General features: G+C 45.0%; 1 long non-coding RNA gene across 1 annotated transcript; it reads right to left on the bottom strand.

The window, feature by feature from the left end:
• Positions 1 to 8,502: 8,502 nt before the first annotated feature.
• Positions 8,503 to 25,175, bottom strand: LOC138467146 (uncharacterized). Its single transcript, XR_011268073.1, has 2 exons — positions 25,064 to 25,175; positions 8,503 to 9,962 (listed from the first exon to the last, which is right to left on the bottom strand). It is a non-coding gene; the product is annotated as an uncharacterized lncRNA (long non-coding RNA).
• Between the last annotated feature and the right edge of the window lie 273 nt (positions 25,176 to 25,448).

Genomic DNA, 25,448 nt, shown 5'->3' with positions numbered 1-25,448 from the left:
GATGGCCATTCGAGGTTGGCGTCCACCTTTCGCGAGTCCATTCAGACTCCTTGAGGTGTCAGGATGAATCCGAGAAACTCAACTTCTGTGGTATGAAAAACGCATTTTTCGAGTTTTGCAAATAGTCTGTGCTGGCGCAGTTTCTCAAGAAGTGCCCTAACATGTTTTCTGTGATCAGATTCTGAAGAAGAGTACACCAGGATGTCATCAATGTAAACAATGATGCAGACATCGATAAGTTCCCGAAGAACATCATTCATAAAGTACTGAAAGGTGGCAGGTGCATTGCACAAACCGAAGGGCATCACCTTATATTCGAAGAGCCCAAATTTGGTGCGGAATGCAGTCTTCCATTCGTCGCCTTCTTTTATGCGCACCAGGTGATAAGCTCCTCGGAGATCTAACTTGGTGTACACACAAGCGTCTTTCACCTGGTCGATAAGCTCAGGGATCAAGGGCAGAGGATAACGATTCTTAATCGTTATTTGATTTAGGGCGCGATAGTCTATACACGTTCTAAGGTTGCCTTCTTTTTTTGGCACGAAGAACAGAGCTGAAGAGACAGGAGACTTGGACGGGCGAATAAAACCATTGGCTAGGTACTGATCTAAATACTGACGCAAATGCAGGTTCTCAGGTTCCGTAAGAGCATAAATCCTACTACAAGGTAGTTGAGCATTGGGTACCAGATCGATCTGGCAATCATAAGACCGATGGGGACGTAACGTGTTAGCCTGTTCTTTCTGAAAAACGTCTTGGAATTCTTGGTATTCTGACGGTAGCTGTACAGGGGTGGAAGTTGCTGTGGCTAGACCCATAGCTGGATTTCTTGGATAACAAGTTGGTTCACAATCAGGAAAACGTATCTTCTTTGCTCGCCAGTCAATTCTGGGATTATGTGTTTCTAACCAAGGAATTCCAGGAATTACTTGAAATTGTGGGGCCTTGATCACATCAAACACGATTGCTTCCCGATGTCCATCCTGACCCACCAGTGTCACTTCAACAGTGGAATGCGTTACAGGCCCTGAGGCTATTTTGGTTCCATCTACTGTAGTAATGACATCTTGGGTTACTTTCGGGCGGAGAGGAAGCTTAATCCTGGAAGCCAATTCACGGTCTATGTAATTTCCAATAGCTCCACTGTCGATGTATGCTTTTATAGCATGCAACTGCTGAGGCTGTTTTGGGTCCACGAGCACCATTGGCATGACGAAATGCGAGGTCAAAGAGTTAGTTTTCAAGCTCGGCAAGCAGACCCCTACACTTGCCGGGCTAGGTCGTTTCCCGAATCTGGTGTCACTAATTCGTTATCAGTAGCTCCAACCACCTTCTTAAGTGGTTTAACTGGACAATTTCGAAGAAAGTGACCGGAAGTCCCGCAATACAGACAAAGTTGCATTTGCCGCCTTCTCTCTTGTTCTTTCTGCGTTAATGGTCCTTTAACACCACTGATTTGCATAGGTTCAGATACGTCGGTACTCTTGGAGGTAGCGTGGGTTTTGATCGGTGCTCGGTTTTCATACTTGAACCGATCTGCTTTTCTATTTTGAAGTCTGTGATCAAGTTGAACCACCAAGTCAATGTAGTCTGCGCAGACCTGGGGTGGGTTTACTATCTGAGCTAGAACATCCTTAAGCTCTCCGCGCAGGCCTCGATGAAACAATGTGATCCTTTTGCTTTCTGGCCATCCAGTTTCCACAACCAGTCTGTTAAAGGTGGCTATGTAGAACAGAAGATCCTGATTACTTTGTCGTAAGGATAGCAGTTCGTTATCAAGGGCCTGTCCTTGAGAGTGTCGAGCGAACAATCTTTCCATGCTGGCCTGGAAGCCCTGAAAATTCTGGAGAATGGGATCATCCTGATTTACCAATGGAATAGACCAATCAGCAGCACTGCCACTGAGATAAGATAGTATAAAGGCTACCTTGGTCTGGTCATTAGGGAAGGCTCCGGGTCTGCATAGAAAGTGTAAACGACATTGGTTCATAAAGACGGCATATTTCTTGGGATCCCCCGCAAAACGTTCAGGCGGGGCCAAAGGCTTGTGTCCAGGTAGATTAATTTGTACCGGGTTACTCAAACCCATTGATGTGGAAATGTCTCCAGAATTAGGTAAAGGAGTGTGCCCTGCCTGGGCCTCTAATAACCTTTTGGCTAGGTCATCAGTTCTTTCCTTAGATAAGATCAGTTCTCTTTTGAGAGCGTTAGTCTCCTGGCGGGCTGAGTGCACCTCTGCCCGGAACTCCCCCAAAAGCTGGGCCAGCTGGTCAGTCTCGGAAGTCTCCATAGCGCCCGGGTGGGAAATTGTGGGTAGGCTTCTCGTTCTGTAACGCTCACCTGATTCCCACGGAGGCGCAGGTCTGGCTTCGAGTGCTGATGCTTCTTCAATGGTGAAGCGCAGGACTCTGAAGATGGACAGGAAGGGCCCTCTACTCTGGCTTCTCCGGCTCGCAGGAATATTCCCCTGTGCGTGAAAAGGGAGTATTACCTACTGACTGAGTTATGCTCAAGCCTACCACTCTCTTCCAACCCTCCACGATACCCTTCCGCGATTCCCCGGGAAGTCTCACCTTAGGGTCTGAAAGGACAAGCTCTCCATCCTGCTTCTGACGCAGGGGCGCGTTGAACCCAGTTACTTCACTGGATTGAGGTTGGATGGGAGTTCAGGTAAGCTTCATTATACTGGTAAGGCGCTGTAAAAGTTCTGTTGCAAGTTCAAAAGTTCAAGCTTTAAATAATAATGTTCATTGTGGTTTTTCAGGTGATGAATGAAGATTCCTTTGGAGACTTCTTGCAACAAAGCGCTGATGTTGATGTCTTTTCCCCATAGGGGCCGGGGTTCGGAATGCCGGAGATATGGCGCCACCCGAAGTGAAACGTGCAGTTCCAGTAAAGATCTGGTAAGTCCTAGATGAGTGTTCAGGTAATGTTTTTGCATTCGCTCATCTAATGTCTTTGTCTTTTTTCCCCATAGGGGCCGGGGTCCTGCTTGGAAGCAGCAAGACCCGAAATGAAATGGGAATGACCCAACAGGTAAGTCTTAGAAGGAAACTGAGCTTTTTCCTATTCCCTTCCTTCTCTCACCTCTTATTCTTGTCATTTTCTCTAGGCTCTGGGAAGTGGCTGTGTATCCGGATGATCGCTGCTGAAGATGGAGGAACCCAGGAAAGGTGAGTGAAATGCAGCGCTGCAGCGATCGTAACGAAATGCTTTTAAAAATGATGTCTTCCCTTTCAGGATCGTCGGTGATGTCTCCGTGGTGCAGATTAGCTGGTAGGTCTCTTGTCTCCCTTTGCAGGTGACCCAGGATGCTGACAGGCGTGGCTGAAGTCCAGATGCAGGAGCTGACACGGTGAGCGTCCAGCTGCGAGGAGCAGAACAACGCGAAGCGTGAGTTGCTGATCGGGTGTGGTTTAAATAGCTTTGGAAGAAGTTCCAAGTGTGTATCCTTCCTCCGATCAGGTATGTATCCTTCCCCGACCACACCCGGGTGAAAAGTAGTCCCACAGTTAAAGTAGTTCCTATTCAGGCCTCAAGAGGGCCTGGATGTGGCAGCATGGTCTGCATCAGGTAAGTGCACATTAAAACACTTGAACACATGTCTAGCTTTATGAGCCTGGCGCCTAAGGCGCCAGGACAGAGGTCCAACATGAGCCTGGCACCTAAGGCGCCAGGACTGCGTCCAAAGGGCCCCAGCTTGGGCCCGCTGGCACTCCCCTGGGGGAAATGATACCTGCCTCTGGGGTTGCTGGGTCGGACCTGGCTCCTTGGAGGTAGGCATCATGACAGTGCGTTTGAGTTCGGTTCAATAGGACATCTACAGAGTGAGGCACCATCAGGGTTAGATCATGGCCTAGGAGCATTCCCTCACTCTGTTTTACAGACGTGGCAGCAGCAGCGACAGCCCGCAAACTTCTTGGCAAAGCGCATGCTACAGGATCAAGGGCAGAAGAATAGTAACTGCACGGCCTATTCTTCCCTCCATGTTCCTGCTTTAATACAGCCAAAAAACATCCATCACATTTATGCACAAACAATACAAAGGCCTTTTCATAGTTTGGTGTGCCCAGAATTGGTGCAGGGCATAATGCAGTCTTAAGCAAGTCAAACGACTGCTGGTGTACCACGTTCCATGGCAATGGCGAAGAAATGGCCTTCTTTGTCAAAGCCACCATCGTTTTGATCACTAGTGAGAAATTCGGGATCCACAACCTACAGTAAGAAGCCATACCTATCAAGGCCATAACTTCCTTCTGTGTATTTGGGACAGACATGCCAGAAATGTGTTTTATTCTTTCAGGTGTCAATCTTCTTCCCTCCTTTGACAGGAGATAGCCTAAATAGGCGACCTCCTGACAACAATATTGAAATTTTTTAAGCAAAGCTACGTGACCATGCCTAGCTAGATGAATAAGTAATAACACAGTGCCCTCCTTACAGGCACTCTCAGAGTCAGCAGCTAGAAGCAAATCATCAACGTACTGAAGCAAAGTACAGGTAGAGGGCAATTCAAGGGTATCAAATTGTTCTTTTAAAGCCCTACTATAAATACTAGAACTCTCTGTGTACCCTTGAGGTGCACGAGTAAATGTAAACGAGCGTCCCCCTAAGGTGAACGTGAACAAATATCTACTATCCTTGTGTATAGATATACGAAAGAACGCATTCTTTAAGTCCACGACACTAAAGTAAGTAGCTGTAGCTGGAATCATGGTTAGGATCGTCGTTACGTCAGGCACATTGGAAATTGTGGTGCCACAACTTTATTAATGTCACATAAATCAATTATAAAACGGAATGGAATTACATTATCGCCTTTCTTGTACACGGGTAAAATTGGACTATTACACAAACTTGTAACCTGAAATTTCTTCAATCACACCGCGATGCACAAAATCAGAAACAATACATTTCAAAGCTTGCTCGCTCTCAACCGAAATCTTATACTGGGGAATGCGTGGCAGTTCAATTTCATGTTTCATAACTATCTTAACAGGCTCGATCTGTAAAACACAGACATTATTGTCGTCGACAGCCCACAAGCTCTCTGGTACATCAATGAATTTTGGAGGCAAAGGTCTAGTCAAAAATTGCAAGGCAGAAAATTGCTGTGGTGAAATTGTCAAGCGCACTCCATCAGAAGAACAATAAATCACTGCATTTAATTCTTTTAACAAATTCAACCCCAGCAAGTTCTCTCCGCAATCCGAAGTCAACAGAAAAGGACACTGGTCCGTAAAGGGACCCAAAGAAATAGGTACCGGCATAGAAACCGGACAAACAACTGGTGTACCGGAAAACCCTACAGAAACATAAGTTTGCCCTGACAGTGGAATCTTTGGAACCAGCGAATGATCAATGGAACACTTCTGTGCTCCAGTGTCTATCAAAAACTGATGTTTCCTATGTCCCACCACCACTTCAACGTAGGGACCTTTCTGATTGACGGGGATAGGTGTAGGTTCCAAACCCTGCTTCAGGCAATCCTAACGAAACAGAATATCATCAAAAGGAAGCTCTTCAGATAAATATGCAGAGGAAGGATGATCAAATATATTCCTAGTGTCCGCACTCAGAGTCTGATTGTCCTGCAAAAAAGGTTGTTGAGGGTCCTGTGTAAACTGACCTCTACCAGGGCCCCCTACGCCAGGCGACCTCTGGATCGCCTACCCATATTACCAAATCTATTATTCGACCTTTGTTGAAGGACGGGGCATTGTGCTCGCCAATGACCCTCTCGACGACAATAAGCACACTGGTTAATATTCACAGGACCCAGGGGCACATTCCCCTACGGGACATACTGACCTCTAACATGAGAATTACCTCCTCTGGGGCCCCTAACAATTTGCTGCAATAGCACTTTAGTTTTTAAATCGCCTTTCCGTTTTTCAATCCTATCTTTTTCATTATTGACACGGTTCTCATAGTACTGAGCCATGTGCAGTACTTCTGATTGTGATTTCGCCTGCCAAGCGCTCTCAGAAGACATAATCTGTGACTGGATGTCAGGCAGTAATCCACGTACAAATTTGTCAACAAATAATCTTTTCCCAGACTCTGTGCCTAAGTCTTGTCCACTGAAATCCAAGAGTACCTGTTCGAACCGATTAAAGAACTCCGTAGCACCTTCAGACTTTCCTTGGACACAGGCCGTAAGCTTGTCCCAAATAATTGTCTTTTTGGGAATTATGGTTTTTAATTTAGCAATGATTCTATCAGGCAGAGTTAATATCACCTGTTGCGGTCTTTCGCCAGCTGGCCTTTCTCCATCGAGTCTGGTTATATTCGCCCATGTAGCTCCCAACCCGGATACATCATCAATATTTCTAACTTGTTTCCATAAATCTACGGGCAGGAGTGCAGGAAACAACAAATCAATGTCACCTAAGGTGAACAGTGAGGATTGCAAAACAGATTCCATCTCTTTATATAACCCTGTCGGATTTTTCCTAATGTCAGGAATAGACTGTCTAATGGTGTTCACTTCCTGCCGTGAAAACGGGACGTGAACAAACTGTGATACATATGTGCAGGAATGTTCACAGCGACTATATTATTTACAGGATCGGCCTCATCCTCAACCTTCGGGACAAATGTCGGAGGAACCTCTCTCATAGGCAACTGAGATGTAGGCAACTCCGAATGCTTACTAAGCAACAAAGCCAAGTCGAGCGCTAAAGCAGTCGAAGAAGTGTCAAGTGAAAAAGCTCTTTTATAAATGCTCAATAACTCTGTGGGACAACTAATCTTCCTTTTTACACACTCATCCTGCAGGTACTCTACCATTACCTGTATCACTTTCCTCTGCATTTCCAACGTATATTGACTATATGTGTCATATACCTCAACTGGAGTTATCGATATGTCTGAAATCCATCTAATCGCGTCTTTCTTACAAATTCGCATTTCCTCCAATATCGGTTTACGACACGGAAGGAACCGTTTCTGTACATACATATTCTCCTCTTCATCATTCTCATTCTGTATCTTTTCTAACTCCTTCCTATACCCAAATAACCTCTCGACATGCTCATTTACCTTCTCCACAGCGTCTCTGGAAAGTGCTAGAGTATTTAGATACCTTAACGCTTGAGGAACATCCGCATTATTTAATCTTCCCCACATTATACATAACTGAATCCATAAACCTTCAATAAAAACATTTTTCTCAGGAAAATTATCCGTATTACAAAGTGTGGCAAAACACTAGCTTGATCATCCTTCTCCATACAATGCTTAGCCCATGCAATTAACTTACATTTCTTCACCGACGGTACAGTATTGCGAGTGACAACTTTTGTTCCCGTACCTCGATCGATTACAAGCGGCTCAGGACCACTTGGAAGAGAGGGAGCAGGCAAATTCGATGGAGGTACTATAACTGGTGCGATAAAAAGAGGCGGAGGAGCAGGTGGAGGGACAAAAACCAGAGGAGTAGGAACAACAAGTTGAGCAGGAAGAGCAGGAAAAACAGCAGGAAGAGGTACAGCAGTGGGAAGAGGAACATACGGAGGTGGCACAGAGGCACCAAGCCTTCGTTCATGTAATATTTTGTCAATAAACTCATCAGAAATATGAAGATCTTAAGAAGGATAGATTTTCTGAATTCCAAGTGAGAAAGCCCTATCCATATTTTTAGTCGCCTCAGCCTGTTTGTTTTGGTCATATAACAATGCTTTTTCAGCTTTTTTTTATGACGACGTGCATGTTTCTCTCTACCTTTAAGTTGTTGCAACGCTTCTTTTTTCCAATTCTGCAAAACATCAAATGCTGCAGGTCTAGCCTTTTTCTTTAACAAGATTGACTCCAAATATTCAATGCGAGGGATCTCAAAACTACCGTTGATTGGCCACTGAAGTTCGGAGGCATGTCTGGTTTGTCTGTGCCAAATATCATTAAATACTATACTTCCAATGCTGTACTTACAGTACATAGTACATGCCTGCGACCCCTCCTGTGGTGCGGGACGGCTAAATTCCAACGATTGTCTATCACTGCGGAATAATGCCCTAAAACAGGTAGACAATTTCCCAGGCATATCGTAAATTCTTGGTGTTACCTGGTCAAATAATTGTGTCTGCAGATACAATGCGCCAAAATTCAAATTGTCAGGGTTAAATTAAGAATCGGGTTACGACTCACCTGACCAAAGCTAAGGAGGACCAATCGGTACTTCTAAGAATCTTACCTAACTAATCTTATCTCATGTATGGTGATTTCGGCAAATATGCCTGCCTCGATAAGTAGACCCTCGTCAAGATGCCGTCTCAGACCACAAGGTAATCGTCCAGGGATCGGGTCGTGCAGCGCTGCTGAGGTGTCGCGTCTCATCCAGCGGCCCCTTTATGTCACACAGTCCGATCCCGGTCCGATATTGTGTGTCAACCTTCAACAATCCGGCATCAATCTTGAGGGTCCCTATTCGGGCGCCAACTGTGAAAACAGAAAAAGAATATCGAGGCTGAGTACCCCAAAAGGAAATACACCGAACACGGGTTACAAAGGAACATACAAAGTACTTTATTCCATACTGAATCCAATTACAAAAACAGAGCAAAATCAGATAGCTATCGGCCCTGAGTACAACACAACGAACTCCAGCGTGGTTCAGTGTGTTCAGTGAGAGTCCCTGTACATCAGAATGCATTCGCTTTTTATACATTTAGTGGGCGCTATGCCCAGCCCCACTTCGGGTTAATATTCCTTTTAATATATCACCGATCTAGGGTTCGTGCCAAGTCTCAAATAACCGCATATAACTGGTTTGCCTTTAATACATGTATCAACAAGCGTATGCAATAGCTGTGTATTCTAAAGTTTTCCATGCAGGAATTCTTAAGCATAAATACAATGTAGTTAAACAGATGTTCTTTGTTCAGTATTTGAATACATTGTCTCAACATATGCTTGTGGATTAGTTTGCATTGCACGAGTAATCCTCCTACACATAGGTCAGTGAAGGACAAGGTCTCAGTTCATGACCTAAACAAGTGGCCTGCAGGCAAATTACACATTGGCTATGTACTGAGGTCAAGACGGCCATGTTATATTCTGCAATGACATCGTCCACCATTTTAGCTCTCAGGGTGACTTTTACACAACAAATCCTAAAATGGCGGTTTGACCTAAAATGGCGGCCTACATGGATTTAAGGTTAGGACCTTGCAACACAGATTTCTTTTCGCAAGCGACTTTCGAGCATCTTGGCGTAGGCCAATATTAAATATATTTATTACAATAGGAGGCACGATATACTTTCTATTTCGACACCACCTTCTTCCTCCATGGTGGTGCACAGAGTGTGCAGTGAGGTTATTGCTTGTATAATGCTTCAATTTTCAGTCTGCATCATTGGAGGGTCTGTAAGGGCAGCAAGAAGTTCCTATGTTTGAACAGGCCCCCCACCCCCTCTTTGGCAGTCATTAGATCAAGGGCATACCTATTTTGCAATGTGGTTATCCTTATAACTCTGAGTTCTTCCACAAACACATTCAGCCATTCTCCATATCATTGCCCATTTCAATGAGCTCCCACCTTGTTATTTGTAGCTACTTAGTGTTTGCTCCTGCTTGCTCCACAGGAGTGAGAAAAACATGCCAGCTTGGTTAAACAGGTGGTATTCCTGCGATATCGTTTTCAGCTTCTCACTTGACTCTTGCGAAAAATAATTACTGCAGCATTGATAATGCAGGCCCTGAGATTGCTGGACCCGCTGGTGCAGTAGGTGCATAGGCCTGGTTGTTGGATGCTTGCGGAATGAATGTAAGGTTGACATAAGGTAGCACCAGCACAGGAGCTTGCAACGTAGCCATCAGGCAGATCCCTCCCTGCGTATAGGCCAGTCCTCTGCAAACCCAGTAAATGTCCATGAGTGCTGCAGTGTCTCCTGATTGTTGGGAAGGTGGACAGTGGTGTTGAAGTTGATATTTTCTCCAACAAAAATATTGCTGTTTCGTCTGAAACACAAGGAAAGCTGTGTAAGTTTCATAACTCTTATCGGAGGTACATGCTGATTTATCCACGTTAAGCTGTTCTCATACTTGGTCCATATAGTAGAGCAAGTCTCATTAATCTTTAGGACCACACCCTTGGGTAGTCAACACATTAATCCTTCCCAGTACCCAATCAGCCCTTCAAATTATTTGTGTTCATATAAACAGCGCCCTTCATCTGCCACCTGGGCTTCCCTTCACAGGAAGACTGACTCTGCCCTGCTCTATTGAGATAATGTGATGCAGACAATGCTTTACAAATCGATGTATTTTTCCTAAGTTGCTTCTCCTGAAAGTCAGTCATTTGCACCTGTGTATTCTTTCATATGTATGTATAAGATTGTTCAGCTTTTTGTCCTTTGTTGTCAGTTTTACATAATTGTCATCATACACTGTTGCATTTACCAACAACCACTGTACTAGGACCTTGTGTCCCTGCATTGTTCCTCGCACCCTACATATAGCCAACTGAACTGAACAGCTTGCTATCTCTGATTGGATCTCTTGAGGTAAGAATGACCTAGGTGGGGCTGCTGCATGAGGAATCAATAAACAAACAAACAAAACAATGCTCACTCGGTTTCTCTCTCCCCACATGTTTTCTTCTGTGTGGTGATGGGATAACACTTGGTTTAGAAATATCCCTCTTAATTCTAGTCATAGAAGCATTCATATTTGCTGATGAATTTTCACTTTTAGTAAAATTATAGGACCCACGCTTTCGAGGAACAAAACATGTAAAAGATAGCATGAGAAAACAAAAGATGCAAAGAATAAGAACAAAATAAGACATATACTGCCTAAGTTCATGTGTGTTTCCCTGATCTCGTGGTGAAATGCCTAGTTGCCCATATGGACTTTTGGAAGTTAAAATATAACTCCCCTTGTAATTCCCCCTTCTTCTTCCTCTTGCTGTTGGAGGGGGTGATGGAGCTCTTGCCCCTCCGGATGTAGCTGAGTTAAATCCATGATTTGTGTCTGGTGACTTTGACGGCTGTGGGAGTAGTGTAGATCAATGTGTACAGTTCAACAAATATAGGCTCTTTCGACTTGCGCACAAAGTTGCAGACAAATACCCAATCTCCTGGAAAGAGTTGTAGTAGCTGACACTGTGATATCTCTTGTGATGCTGGCAATTCATCTTTTACCATTGGGTTATGACCACTGTGATGGGATCCAACCTGGTGAGATATAAATCTGACAGATTTTGTTTGTTCCCTACGGTACCCCTGGAATTCTTCTCCAAGAATTTCTGCAGAGGAATGTGCATCAGAGTCAGTGTGTGCAGGTGCGATAGGAGTGTGTAGCCTCATGCTTGTGATTATTTCATGCAGGGTGAGATGATGATCAAACCCTGGCTGATTGTGTAGTGCAAAAAGAGCAAGCACAAACAGTGCAGCCAAGGCTTATGTAGCATGTCACACTGTTTTGCAAGCTTTGTTTTGACAATCCATCGAGGCTCTCCACTATTCCGTTGGCTTCGGAGTGATAAATGGAGCACAATTAGGTAACAAAAGTTACTGCACCTGTTAACCATGTTCACATAGTAAATGTGCACATGTGGAAATGGCCCTCAGGGATGTGGCAATGTCACTTTCAGTGTTCACAGAGTGTGGTCAGTAGTATACATTTGCAAGTGATGCAATTTGATATGAAATCACTAATGCGCTCTTGGAGGTTTGGAAAAAATCACCCTTACTGCAAATCGGCAGCAATTTATTCCTTGGATGTGTGTGAGGGAAAGTGCAACTGTTCAAGGGCGACAATGAGCAACTCCTGGGACATAACTGGTTTCTTGAATAGTTTTGTCTCCATATGAGTTCTGTAGGGGAAACATGACACCCCCTCTTTGTCCCTAATTGCTTTTCAATAATCTCAGTCAGGGGAAGTGCACTAAGAGTGACCATCATTTCTACATATTGCAAGGGACATTCAAAGGACACCGTGACATCAGAGCTTTCTAAATTGATTGCTTCTTTCCTGCCAAATCTGCTGCACTGTTACCATAAGAAATTGGGTCTGTATTGTTCATGTGAGCTGCTCATATCACATTCCCGCAACTGCTGTAGGGAGCGCTAATGCATCCATTAACCTGGTAAGTAATGCGGCATGCTGCATGCCTGCCATCTGATTTTTTAACCCCTCTCCTGTGCCACCTAGACAGGCCTGAATGAACTGTAGATGTGACAAATGCTGAATCTGATTAAATGATAGTGGAGCACCACCGTGACAGTTCCAATTCAGTCATGTTGGCCACACGCTCTGCTGCTTGCGAAGAGTAGTGCAAGGGCACTGGCACCTTTGCTAACACATGGTACTCCCCTGATTTGAGGCTCCCTACTGCTGCTGCCGTGTGCCTTACTCTTGTGTTCTGATCTATCACTGCGGAGACATCAAAAAAGAGCACATTCCCCTCCTTGAGTGCATCCTCTTTACAGTGGGTAGTGTCATCAGTGGTGTCCTCATATGTAGTGCAATCATGTACTGAGTTCTTTGGCTTTACTGCTTCTGCGATACATGTTGCTGGATTGACAGTTTAGCACCTGACAGTGTGAATGGAGGAGTTTGACAATATCACTTCATACCCTGATGCTCGTTGGGTGGCGAGAGTTGATCTTCATTTGCAGAGGCTTATGTCCCACTGAGATTGTCTGTGTGAGAACAGACAACATCACCTGACCATTGGAATATGAGAACTAAAGGAATTGTCTTTTATAATCAGGCATAGCCATAACTGGGGCACTGCTTATCGATTTTTTAAATTCCTGAAATTATTTGATCATCTGATCTGTCCAGACAAAGGGTCCTTTTGCTTTCTTTGCTTCTTTTAGCACTTGCTGTAGGGGTTTGGTATATGTTGAATAGTCAAAAATCAATGCTGGAGAATAGTTACATAAACCTAAAAACCTGCTGCATATGCTTGACTGTGGTAGCGTTTGGTGTGTTCTGTACTGCTGTAACCCGTTCTGGGATTATTCTTTTGCCTGCTGATGATATTATCTGCCCTAGGTACACAACTTCTTGCTGGCAATACTTCAGTTTATCCTTGTCCACTTTGTAACCCTTCACTGCCAATAAAATCAAACGTTTTACTGAATCATTCCTACATAGCTCTTCGGTAGTGCTGCAGACCAGGAGGTCATCCACATACTGAATTGCTGTGCTCTGTGCTTTTATGCTTCTTAGATCCATTTGCAATACCTTGCTGACAATGCTAGGGGACTCACAGTACCCTTGGGGCAAGCAAGTGTGTTGGAATCGTTTCCCCCCTGTAATTAACCACTGTAAGGGGTTGGGACTCAGGGTGTAGTGGGATGGAGAAAAAGGCATTCTTGAGATCTATCACAGTAAAATAGATAGCTTCCATGGGGATATTACACAGGAGGGTGGCGAGATTAGAGCCAACTGGACAACTGGATAACTTTACAATGTTGTTCAACATGTGTAAGTCCAGTACCATCCTCCAAGTTGTTATGTCTCTTTTTTCCAAAAGATAAATAGTCATGTTACTTAAGGACTCTGATGGCTGTATTATGCCCTGCTGCCATAAGGCCTCTAGGGTGGACTAAGTGCCTTCCTCCACTTCCTTTGACATGGGCTTTATGCGAGGCAACACTGCTCCTGGCTTTAGTTTAATGAAAACCATCCACATGATTTTTAGCAGGCCTACGTTATGTGGGCCACTGGTCCACAACTGGCTGGGAACCCTATCAAAATCCTCCTGCGAGTGTGATGTTACTGTGTTGACAAGGAGCTGGGTGTGCAGTACTTATCTGTGTTCCACTACTACCTGGCAGGGTACAGAGATTTCAAATATCATTCCCCCACCTCGTCTTCGAACAGCTGTTCATCAGACACATCCCTCAATCGGTTGTATACTAATTGACCTTTTCACAATTGACCTCGGGAGAATTGACCTCGGGAGAATTTACCTAATTTAGAAGGTCAATTAGGACATATATGCGGGGGAGTTCCCCTGCATAATACAGGATTTGGTAGATCCCGTGTTGACCAAAAAATAAAATGTTCGATCACTCGAAGCTCCTAATCAGGCTTTGTATTCTGGATCAAGTTACTGAAAGTACTGGGCATGCCAAAGCTCACAGTGGGCTGTCCTATTGAGTTTAAGTGTTCATTCTGGGGAGCAGGAAAGGTTTTCCCCCAAGCACACTCGCTCCCGTGTAGTGAGTCAACGTACCATGGGGTAGGGAACTTTTAACCTATGGTTGAGCAGGTGACTGTGTAAAATGTAGTGCTTGCAACTGGAATTGTTGTTGTTGTTGTATGGGGCCTGGGCATACGGGCAAATTGGGCTGTGGATTAAAGGTGGGGTGGTAGGCTGGGATGTTATAGTTTACTGACATGGTTGACCCACTTCTCCAGTCTTGAGAAAAATAACCCATCTTCCTGCAAGACCAACAATCAGGTGCAGATCGGGGTCATAGGTTTCTCATACCTCCTGCTCTGCCATATAGAGATTTCCTCTTCTTCTCTGAAAACCTCCTGCTTCTCTCCAAAACTCTCTAAGCCCGTCTACCCACACATGTGCAGGGATGTGGTGAGGCTGCCCTTCGGAGGTGTTAGATATTGCCGCACCTTCCACCATCAGCTTTGCTAATTTCTTCTGTACCAACTTTGCTTCTGCCCTATGTGTTTATTGTGTCCACTCCTTATTTTTCTCCTGTCTCTGTCGCAATAATGTGTGATATGTGCCTGTATCTCAGGCCATGATTTGTCTTCCAACCCAGCCACCTTATTTCACGCTGCCTGTACTTCCAAAGGGAGCCTCTTGTGTAACATATGATAAGGGTGGGGTCCTCATCTGCTTTCATTGTGCGGGCCATGATAGAATTATTATCGGGTCTGTCAGTATACATGTTGCTCAAAACTTCCCATACCTGCATTTGAGAGTTATTAAATGTGGCGACATAGTGAGCAGTACTGTTCATTGTTATCCCCTTGAACCCAGCCTTAGGCCATATCTCATCTGCGTGCTCAACCCTAGCTAGGAGGTAAACAAGCTATTTATATCCCCACTGCTAGGGTGATGCCTGCTGTATGCTTCTCCACTTGGCAGCTCCTGTGGTAAGGGAGGGCAAGGCATGCATTAAGTTTACCCAATACATGTGGGGCAACACCACATAATGAGGTTTCACCGTTCCCTTCTGTAACAACGGGAACAGTGTTCCCTGCTGGTTACGCTTGGAGGCCCTTACTCGTTTCTTACCTTTGACTGGGGCTATTTGGCAAGTCTGCGATCATAGTCTGTGGCTCCATGGTGTTACATCCTGTGCGGTTTCTGAATCCCTTTTGTTGCTGTCTTCCCCCTTGACTTCTCTCCGCACTTAATAAACCTCTGGCTATCTTACCCCTGTCCTCGTCCATGAATTCTGATTCCTCACCTGCACCCCATTGTGTGATTTTGCTGGGGGTGGTCTGAGCTACCGAGATTTGGGGTTTGTTGACAACTGTACCATCGATCGTAAAGAGGATCTGCCCCACTATCTTTCATCACTACCTCCAGGTGTGTTGTGCCCCTTCCTTTCCCCCTGCTGTCTGTTCTGGGCCTGCAAGTATTGTGTCAGCTCTTGCTCTGCTTTTTGTAATGCCACTTCCACCTGCTTGCGAGCCTTGTTCTCAGCTGCTGAAATCGTCTGATCTTTAGTGGTGCCCCCAGGCTTCCCTGATGTCCCTTTCCAATCCACCATTAGGGTGAAAGAAAACTGAGGGTTGGTGTAAACTACTGCAGGTTGTAAAGGGTATGACCTATATGGGGGTGGTGGGACGGTAAATGTTATGCCCACATGGGTGGACCCCTTCCCCACCATTATCAAAAGCTGTAGACGTGATTGTGGGCCGATGGCAATTTCAACATTAACATTAACATTAACATCTTCACCTACTATCAATCGGCTGTTTAGCTTCATCTCCTATAATGCTATTGCTGTCATAAATATCTTAAAGGAGGCAAAACTAGTGGATTGTGAGTGTTTTGTGGTGTAAATGGTCTCTAAACTAAAATACTGCTTGGAAATTATGCAATCATGGACCCTTGAAAAATGTGATCATTTGGAGACATTTGGAGGAAAAAGTGTTTTTTTACCAAATTGTGTACCTTTAGTTGCTATCTGCCATGAGCTCAAACTGCGGCCCTTGAAAAGTAGGGTTATATGGAAACAATTGCTCCTTTACAGGACAATAACTTCACTTTATACATATTTGTATTCTATAGCTATTAAAACCGTCGGAATCATGGCCTATTCTTTGGCAAATAATTGCAGGAAACTGATCTTGGATTTAGACCAATCAATGAGGTCTTGGTAGTAGGGTTGTAATAGCCCTGATTCGGAGAGATTGGATTGTTACCTACAGTGTGTTACACAAATATTCCCTTTTTGCTGGTTTGGGGACTAAGCAGAAAAGCATGGGGACACTGGAAACCTATTTGATGAAGTTCTCTAATGCTAAATATTGTGCCAATTAATGAGATTTTATTTCAATGTATTTCAAACGAAGGAACTTATATGTATACGAAATCAATTGCCAAAGGGTCTGGCCTTTGTCTGTTTTTGTGATAACTTGAACGAAATCGAAAATCCTAAGCATTTGATCATGCATTGTCCAGCTTTAATGCCATTACACATTTTATATTTTAAACGCGTTGTATATAGTCCGTCAGTTATTGAATCAGAATTTTCTGGCAACGTATATTGGATGGTGAAAAAATATCAGTAATTTTATCTGACCTTAGATTCCTGGTAAAACTTGAATTTCTCAAAGCCTGAGGTTATATGAAATAGTGATTACTTTGGATATCTGACGAATCATGCGCTTTAAACGCACCCATAGAAACACTCTGACAATTTATACTGGAGGGTAAACACCTATGAACTGTTTTTGGTTGTTCATAGATATTTGTAAAAACTATAGAAGTGTACTCAGGTTGAGGTATTGTGAATATGTGATTGTTTTTAAACGCTCTTAGCCTCCTGGAGAATATTGAACTGCATAAAACCTGTAGTACTATGACATTTTATTTTATCATGAGATTTTATGCACTGTCACTACGCACTTTCTCTGACTGTACTGAAAGGCTCTAGCAATGCACATCGGAGGGCCGTTTGTATTTCCCAGGAAAAAACTTGACATAGGCCAGTGGGTGCCAAGGGAAAGTGCTCTGGCGGGTGGGGTGGTGGAGGCTGTAGGCAATTGGGTGTGGAAGGCCAGGACCCGCAGGACACATAAGGGACCTAGTCACCAATCTCAGCAACTGTGTGATTTAACACAGGAGGGAGGACGGGAAGGAGGAGGTGAAAAGGAAATCCTTAAGGAGTTTATGGATTTGAGGAGATCTGGTTCAAGACGAAGAGGAAGGGGGAGGTTATTCAAGAGGAGGGAGCCTGCTGAGGACAGAGATAGGCCACCAGCTCGCTGTTTAGAGAAGCACTTAACATGCAGAGAGTTGGTGCCGGAGGAAAGATCTGAAGGGAGAGTATTTAGTGAGAGCAAGTTGTAGATAGTGCTGCTTCCGGGCTCCAGACAGTCTTGTGGATGATGCAGAGGGATTTGAATTTGGAGCCAGTGCAGAGTTTTTAGGGCTGGAGAGATGCGGTCCCTGGGCTTGAGGGCAAGGATAAGTTTCACATTCGTATTCTGGATTAGCTGGAGGTGTCGTACAGAAGAAGATGGTAGATTAAGGAAAAGGAAATTGCAGTAGTCTAGACTAGAGAGAACCAGAGATCTAGAGACATTGAGATTCTGGGGTAGGTAGGAAAGGAAGAACTACTTTGAGAAGGTGGAGTTGAAACTGAGACTTCTTGGTAAGGTCCTGAATATGAGGGATGAAGGAAAAAGAGGAGTCGAAGATGACTCCAAGGTTTCTGGCTTCCGATGAGGGAGAAGGGGAGAGCCCATAGAAGATGGCCAGAGTGAGAGACAGAACGACGGAGCAGGAGTCCCAATAGGAAATATCTCAGTCTTGCTGGCATTGAGGCAGAGATCATTGGAAGTACACCAGGGCAGATAGGAAGTCAGGAATGGGGGAGTAAGTAAGATAAGGATCAGAGGGAAGTTTGAAGAAGAGTTGTGTGTCATCTGCATAACACTGGAAGTTTGGGGAGAAGTGAAAATGAGGTGTGCAAGCGGAGCAGGTAGTTGTTGAAGAGCTAGGGAGAAAGGTTGGAGCCCTGGGAAATGCCACAGGTGGAGATAGAGGTGGGGGAGGAGAAGGAGCCCAGACTAACCTTGGAGAGACAGTGACTGAGGAAGGAGAACAGCCAGTTCAGTGCCCGCCCCAAGATAGCTAGGGTATTGTGGAGTCATTTTATGAAGATGGAGTGGTTAACTGTAACAAATGCAGAGGAGAGATCATGTAAAATGAGAACAGCTGGAGAGTTGGAATCAAGAGATGTGAGGGCTCCATGTGTTAATATCCCAGCAAAAGTATCAACATACAAAAATATCAACATATTTTAGCTGTGATATTAAGGCATAGAACCTGCGGGGGACAACCCTGCAACCCCTGCATTATTATTAGAGTAGCGGGGGACACCCCCACAACCCCCATGCCCAAAACCCCCAAAAATTATTCCCCCCAAAAATATTGCCTATTGACGTTCCAGGCGACCATATATACAGTAATATTTTCGGTGGGGATAATATGTAGTGATACCGATGTGAGCAGTTCCTCACAGGTGTTCAGTAGAGAAGTTTCCCTGCCTCTGGATGCTCGGAACCCAGATTCATGGTCGAGGAAGGCAACCAATGAGTTCAGTGTGCTGGGTCAGTTGGGGGAAGACCAGCTTCTCCAGGAGTTTCCTAAGGAAGGGGGTGATAGATATGCAGCAGTAGTTGGCTGGGCAAGAGGGGGCGCACAAGGGAGTGCTTGAGATATAGAGGAAAGATCAAGATCAAGTTGGTTGCTGAGAGCGGAGTCAGAGGTAGAGTCCATATTTGGGGAGATAGGGGCTGAAGGTAGCTGCAAAGGCAGCAAATGACATTTGTTTCATTGGGAGAATGTTCAGCAACGAGGTTGGCATTGCTCAGGGAAGTGCGGTCAGAGGGCAGAGAGTGGTCTGACCAGAAGAGTGGGGTGGTCAGTGGGAAGGAGAGTGAAAGGTAAGTGTGGATGATGGCATCAAGTGTCCAGCCAAGTGGTCATGGAAGAGAGTAGATGCTATGATTGAGGAGTCAAGGTGGATGTTAAAATCATGCATGAAAAGGAGTTTAGTGGTGGTAGTGAGCAGAGAGTAGGAGAAATCAGCCCATTCAGAGAGGAACAGAGTGGTAGAGCCGGGTGGCCTGTAGATGGTGGCAATGGTCAGTGAGAAGGTGGGAGAGATGAGCAACTTGCAAAACATGCTCTTGAAGGAAGATTAAGGGTGAGTATGAGGGAAGAAGGGAGCAACTCAGTGAAGATAAGAGAAACCCCACTGCCTGTATGGTTAGGGCCAGGCTTGTAGATGATCTTATAGCCATCAGGGATAAGGGGGTCAAAAGCAGTGACTGAGCTGGCCTTGAACCACGTCTCGGTAAAAGCAAGCATATCGAGGTCAAGGTCTTTAAGAAGGAGGAGGTTGGGTTGAGGACCCTAAACCAAGATAGTGCCAGTGTGATCGACATTAATGAAACACCTGAATGATGCAAAGACTGCCAAGAGAACTTCCCATTTAATGCCAACATTAATGGGTGAGGATGTGAGAGGAGAAGGAGTAGAGATGAGATGAGGAGTCCATAGATCTGGAGAAGGGACAGAGAAGAGGATATCAGTAAAGATCTGTCTTGAAGTTGTGCTGACATAGGTGTCTGTGATAGGTTGGCAGGGTTAGTGGTCAGGATATGTTATGTTTTGTTATATGCATTTGTAGCGCTCACTTTCACCTGAAAACATCTTGGTGCAAGGAAAACAAAGACACACCCTACCCCTATGCTCTAAAAAAGGAAGGTCTTCAGTGCACGCCTAAACTGAAGTTGGTTTGTGGTGCCTCTCAGGTAAAAAGGCAAGCCATTCCACAATTGGGCTGATGCAAACAAGAAGGCTTGTCCACCAACACGGGCAAGGCGCACCTTTGGAATTGACACCAGCTTGGCATTACTAGAGCGAAGAGCCCGTTCTGGAATAAAGGGGCGGAACCTAGCTTGAAGATATTTAGCCCCCTGTCCATCAAAGGCCCAGTGGACCAGGCATAGGGATTTAAATGTGATGCTGTCGACAACCGAGAGCCAGTGGAGGGCCCGAACCAAAGGGCTAACGTGGGCTCCATAGGGAGAGTTTGTTGCCACCCTGGCTGCTAGATTTTACAGCAGATGGAGACACTGTATAACACCCAAAGGCTGTGATAGGTACAGCACATTGCAATATTCGATGGAACTGATGACGACTGATGCCACCACCATAGGTCGTAGATGTACAGCCAGAAAGGGGAGCACTTTTCTGCAGCACCCTGAGCAAAAAGTGCCCAGTTTTGCACACTGCGCTGATCTGAGGTATCATCGAAAAAGTGGATGACAGAAGGATCACTAAGTTCTTGACCACCGTCATCGGGATGGGGAGATCATCTAACGTGGGGGGCCAAAAGGAAGAAGTCCACAATGCGGTAGAGGAGAACCCACCACCAGAACTTCAGTCGTGTCTCCATTCAGCTTCAGCCGGTACGCACTCATCCACATTCCCACTCCCACAGTTCAAATGCTGCCGTCGCTTGGTCAAAATCATGTCAGACCAAGATCTGAGTGTCGTTGTCGGTGTAGGAGTAACAGCAGAAGCCATAGGAACAAATGAGGTGAACCAGTGGCTGAATGTAGATGTTAAAAATCATAGGGGACAAGGCGGGAGACCACAGGGTAGTGCATAGGGTGATGAAAGAAAAGGGGGAGGGATAGTGACTGACTCCTGTCAGTTAGGAGTGAGACAAACCAGGCTAAGTCGGGCCTCAAGAGACCTTCTGCCTGTAGAAGGCACAACAGGATGGAGTGGTCGACCATGTTGAATGCTTCAGACAGATCTAACGGGATCAGGGCGCCCACTACGCCCCGGTCCACCAGCATGGTAAGGTCATCAACCAAAGACACCAGGACACTCTTGGTGCCACGCCCCGGCTGAAACCCAGACTGAAAGGGGTCAATAAATGCCAGAGTTTTGAGAAAAGAGGAAGAAGAGGTGCTCTCAGGGACTCGAGCAGCATCATAGAAAAAGGGAGAAGAGAAATAGGGTGAATGTTAGCCAGCACCGAAGCATCCAGAGATGGTTTCTTCAGAAGCAGGATCACATCTGCCTGCTTCAATTCGATAGGGATCAGGCATTCCTGACAAGCAGAGTTCACTGCCTCCACAACCCAGGGAATCATACCAGGCATGACAGCTTTCAGAATTTCCAGTGGGATAGGATCTGAAGGGGCCGCAGACTTAATGCATCCCACTGCCTGCAGGACCTCGTTGGCCAAACATTTAGGGAACCTGCTCCAACCAGAGCTACCAATAATGGCTGATTCACAGGAACTGTAGGTGGCTGTGACATGCTTGCTGGTGGAGATCTTTTCCCGAACACCCGCTACCTTCATGTAGAAGAAATCTAATAGAGAATCGCAAAGTGTTTGGGAGACTGGCAGTGAAGGAGAAAAGCGGGTAGCCGAGGACAATGAATTAACCACAGAGAAAAGCTCTTTAGATTGATTTAAAATGGGGCTACCTGATTAGCAACATTCTGTAGGATGCCTGAGAGAGAGGAAAAATCATTAGCCTCTGTTGCCCTACATCTATCCACAATCAAGGACGATAACTGCTGATGGTCCACTAAGTGCCAGTTTCATCTCCAGGAAATGGCTTGGGATGTTGTAGCTGGCTGCACTGCACCCAAGATATCAAAGACAATAATCCTGTGGTCAGACCACAGTACCTGTTTACCCTGGACCACCGAGATGCTAGCTACTGGTGAGAAAATCAGGTCCAAAATACCACCCTGAGTGTGCGTTGGGACACACATATATTGTGGTAGTCTCAGGTCTAGCATAGCTTCACAGAATTGAACTAGTCTAGAAGGCAGGGGAGCATTGAGCCTCATGTTAAAGTCTCTCAATACAACCAAATGCACATATTTCGACTGGAGGGTGGGTACTAGATCTAAGAAGGTGTTAAAACTGTATTCGTATAATACCGCCTTGTTATGAATAGTGGCCTAAACCCATTTGAGTTTCACGGAAACCACATCTGAATTGTTCCGATTTTTGATCAACTTTGCTGCCATTTTAAGAATCATCCGCCATTTTGATTTTGACTCTTGCTTTTTGTTCTAAAATGGTGGACTGTGTTTTCAACTACAGCCGAGCCGAACGACCTTTGAGTTGTGTCAACATTTAGGCTGACCAAGAGCAGACTTTTTGTTCTATGCAAAGAAACCTTGGACTCGTATGAACTGCAATCCAAGTGTTGTCTGCGCTCACAAGCCTCATCCTCATCTAAACAGTGGAACAATGTAGAACAAACTCAGACCGTGTGTTTTTGCTGGACTGCATTGTAGCGATTCTTGAAGCAAGGCTTACTATGGATCAGAGAACCAATGTCACCATTGTATCTTCATGGACATGCAAACTTGTTAAATCCGTTGAACAATATTGTAATATTTGTCATATGAACTGGGCAAGAACCCTAGCATGTAAATTATTAGTTTGGAGAGGGGATGGACAATGATTTTGAACTGTATAAAAAAGCCAGTGTTAAGATGTCCAGCACTCTCACCCCTCACTGTGTCTGCAAGTACACACTGCAAGGTGTTGGGAGCCAGATAGATATCTGTTTGCTTTGAATTCTGTACAGAAATAAAAGATACTTGTATGTTTTTGACCCGTGATTGGTGTATTTCATTTTGTGGTACTAAGCCTCAATATTTCTTTGGTCTTTCAAAGGGGTTAAGAAAAGACAGAGGAGCCCGGAGGGCGATATACTACAAAAAAATGCCAAGATATAGAAGCCAACACTGTAAGGCGTACTAAAAGTGCTTCCATCTGTAGCTCATGCACTAAGGATATCATGGAGATATGAAGGGGTGAGCGAAATATTGCAGCACCCCCCCTAGGTGTGTGGACATCCGATCCAGGTAAACAATATTGTAGCTATCCGGAAGTGCGTGGGAAAATACTGGAGTAGATGTCTCTGTCAGCCAGGTTTCGATCACAAAAAACACACTTGGATGGGTTTCTGCTAATAATTAAAATATAAAATAAGCATGCGCCACCAAGAAGCGCTTATTGATCAATATGGCAGATAGAGAGTCCTTTTCAGGCAGCTCAACCGCACTCCCCATATGTCCTTGCAAAGAAATTTGATTAGGCTAGAACACCCCGGCAGGGCAAAGTGCAAGGAGAGAATCCCGCGAATACTGCCCGAAGGCCACTCTCCCCTCCCCTCTGGGCCCGACCACGACCCAGACGGGCCCAAACTAGCTTTATCAATCTTTGGCAAAACTTTGGTGCAGTGAGCGGGTGCCGGCTGCGCATGACCACTTCGCTGTCTGTGAGTATACTCAAAATAAATCCTGTGATATTACTGGAACCAATCCCATCCTCCAGCCAGCAGCCAGTGAGGACAGATTGCCCATGAAGGCGTCTGTGTCCAGAAGCAAAAGAAAGACTGTGTGAACCGAGCACACGATTCGGAGCACAACTGAGGCCAGGCTCCCACTGCTGCTAGTCGTCATACAAGGAAAGAAGGAGTAGAACCAGAGGCTGATTAAATTAAAAAATAAGTAAAAATGTTGGTGCTATCAAATAGCATTAGTGTGTGTTTCAGCGGTGCCAAGTCATGCGCCGTAAACCGCAATGAAACTGGAGCTAATTAAAAGGAAAGCAATATATGAATAGTAAACACAATGTAGCAAAAGAAAAAATGCACAGCGGCGAGGCCACACCTTTCTAATCCGCTGCTGCACTGCACAAAGCAGCCTAAAGATCCACAGTCACCAATCTGATCCTCTAGTCAGCAGCCAGTGAGGACAAACTGCCCCAGAAGGTGTGTGTGTCCAGAAACAAAAGAAAGAATGTGCTAACCGAATACGAGCCTCGGAGCACAACTGAGGCCAGCACCCTCTGCCGCTAGACGGCGTACAAGGAAAGAAGGAGTAGAACCAGAAGCTGGTTGAATTAAAAGATGAGTAAAAATGTCAGCGCTATCAAATAGCATGAGTGTGTGTGAGAGGCGCCCAGTCACGTGCTGTAGCCCGGAATGAAACCGGAGCTAATTAAAAGGAAAGCAATACATGAATAGTAAAAACAATGTAAAAAAAGATAAAATGCACAGCGGTGAGGCCGTACCTTTCTAATATCTTTTTTAAACTTTTTTCTTCCAGACTTTTTGAAAGAGGGGCGGTAGGTGATAGTATAACAGTTAGAATAGATAGGGGAGATGGTGTGTGCCATAGGGGTGGCAAAGAGTTAGGGATGGAAGATAGAGTAGAGTGTCTGCATAGCACAAACTCAAACTCACCAGGCAGCCTAGTAGCCAAGGGAAAGCAAAAAGCAGAAGCACTGGAATAGCAATCAAAGCACAAAAAACATATGTAGGACACCTAAATTCGATGTTCAATGCAAGGCACTATAAACCCACGAAACGAAATTGGCAGCACAGATGCAAGGGCAATTAAATTCGATTTTTGATGCAAGGCACTCTAAACACACAAAAGAAATTAACAGCACAGCTGTAAGGGCAACTACATTTTATATTTTAGAGGGAAGGCAATCTAAACACACAATGCAAAATTTGCAGCACAGATGCAAGGGCAACTAAATTCGATGATTGATGTCAGGCACTCTAAACACACAAAAAGAAAGTGGCAGCACAGCTGTAAGGGCAACTAAATTCGATTTTTGATGCAAAGCACTCCAAACACAGACAAACGAAATTGGCAGGACAGGCGGAGGGTACATTTGAAGAAATGTTTTGGATAGTCAGGCATTCAGACGGATGTGATACAGGTGATGATGACTAATGCTATGTGGAAGTAGGAGAGAGAAAGTTCCTGAAGGAACACACCAAAGGGCCAGAGATGTAGCAGAGATGTTGTAAGAAACACGTACCAGGCTTCACATTGTCAATGTTCATCTGAAGTTGCAGGGGCCCAAATTTGTGTGGTAGCTGGCTGTTTATCTGGGGGATGCTCCATGGTTAGTAAGGGGAGAAAAGGAGGGGGCCCTCCGTGCCCTGAGCCCTCCTAGGGCTGGATATGTTCTACGGATTTAAGAAGCAGAGTTTCAGAAACATTTTGCACGTTGATGCGAACAGCTGTTGTGGCTTTTTAGGTGACAACATAACGATTCATAGTACACACTTTCCATTGTATAAACCGGACTGAAAAAAGACACTATTTCTTTACAGATGAGCTCCATGAGAGTCGACGGTTCTCATTGTTTGCTTGCTGGAAGAGAATTCTGCACCCACACTTAGCCTTTTTTGTACACCTAA

This window comes from Ambystoma mexicanum, chromosome 4q, assembly GCF_040938575.1.
Source record: "Ambystoma mexicanum isolate Mex_15411 chromosome 4q, UKY_AmexF1_1, whole genome shotgun sequence".
In the NCBI taxonomy this organism is placed as follows: Eukaryota; Metazoa; Chordata; class Amphibia; order Caudata; family Ambystomatidae; genus Ambystoma; species Ambystoma mexicanum.
Note: the sequence above shows the minus strand (reverse complement) of the source record. Positions and strands in the feature narration are given on the sequence as shown.